Here is a 1,635-nt window from a genome sequence, read left to right as displayed (position 1 = left end):
ATAAAGAAAACATAGTAAGACCAATTATTTCTGCATGCTGTAAATCAGTTCTGTTTATACACTAAGCTATGAGTTTGAAGAGGGAAATCTAATACCAAGCAGAGCTACTGAAGAGCTTCAGAGTTCCTCATTAAGCTCCTTGATGGAGACAAAAATCTTCTACAGCAGAGATACAAAGTGCTTAAGTCCTAGAAGGTGAGCTCTGTTGAACAAGACTTGGAGGTTTCTTTTCTAGGGCTTACTCCACAGGTACATTGGTGAGATTTGATGCTGTGTTAGAAATCAACTGGGCTCTGTGTTCCAGGCAGTACTTTCGTGCAGAAAAGTATAGAACAACTTCATTACTTTGTTTCTTTCTTCCTTCTTTGAATGTTTCACAGACCATTACAAACATTCAAGCTTTGTTTTCATTGAATGATTAGTAGATATATTTTTTCCTCTAATTTTTCTTCTGTGTTTACATTGTTCTTGATAACTGTTCCATATATAGTTGCCTTACCAATTTCCCACATGAACATATGTGACTCATGTAGTCTGTCCTGTTGATTGTGTGGGTTTTTCACACAGCAGCACGAGGAAAAAAATCTTTGGAATTTGTGAACAAGGTGCAGCAGCTGAAATTTTTCGTTCTTTCATTTAACGTAATTGTTTTCTATGGCTTTTGCAAGGAGAAAGGTGTCTGATTCTCCTAGTTTTGGTCTAACAAGCTGTCAGTTATCTTTAGTTGTAAGGTTACAGAATTCTAGTAACAGATTCATTTTGCAAGCTTGATGTAAGGGGGGAAAATGAAGGCTAGGGTTTTCTGTTCTTCTCCTTAGACTTACTGATTTTTTTGCTGTTCTTTGCTTATCCTGCATTCCATGCACAGAGAAGGAAGTAACTGCTTGATCTTTCTAGTTGCCACTGTAAAGGAATGCACAGTGTGGGGTTTGGGGGTTTTTAAACTTTCCTGCATTACACCAGCTAGTCACTGCAATATAAATTCACACATTGTAAGGACCAGTGTAGGAATAACTGGGTTTTTTACCAAGTGCCAGTCCCCTGCATTTTATTATTGTTTCTTTTTGTCATTCTTGACTCATTTGCATAAGTAGTTACCAATAAGGCAGTCACTCTGGACTACATGTTGGAGTGACTGATGGCTAAAGCAGAAGAGACAGAATGGAAGATGCTTGCCTTGTAAGTATTTCACATTATTACATATCTCATGAAGACTTTTTAGTTCCTTAAGGTCTTATTGTGTTGATATACTGCTGGGGTTTTGGTATTTTCATAGAATCATGAAATGGCCTGGTTTGGGAGGGACCTTCAAGATCATCCAGTTCCAACTCCCCTGTCCCCTTTCACTAGACCAGGTTTTTCAAAGCCCCATCCAGCCTGGCCTTGAGCACTTCAGTGAGGGAATCCACAGTTTCTCTGAATAACCTGTTCCAATGTCTCACCACCTGCACATGGAAGAGTTTATTTTTAGTATATAATCAAACCCTACCCTCTTTCAATCTACAATCTGTGGGAAAAGTGAAAAAATATTATATTTGAATTATAGTCAACTATTATTAGAAGTTTTTGCCAGTTATTGATAGAAGAGAGCTTAGAAGCCGTGTGACGTGGCATTTCAACAAGCACTGACGGGCC

This window comes from Ammospiza caudacuta, chromosome 6 (genome assembly GCF_027887145.1).
Source record: "Ammospiza caudacuta isolate bAmmCau1 chromosome 6, bAmmCau1.pri, whole genome shotgun sequence".
In the NCBI taxonomy this organism is placed as follows: domain Eukaryota; kingdom Metazoa; phylum Chordata; class Aves; order Passeriformes; family Passerellidae; genus Ammospiza; species Ammospiza caudacuta.
This window is presented reverse-complemented; position numbering follows the sequence as displayed.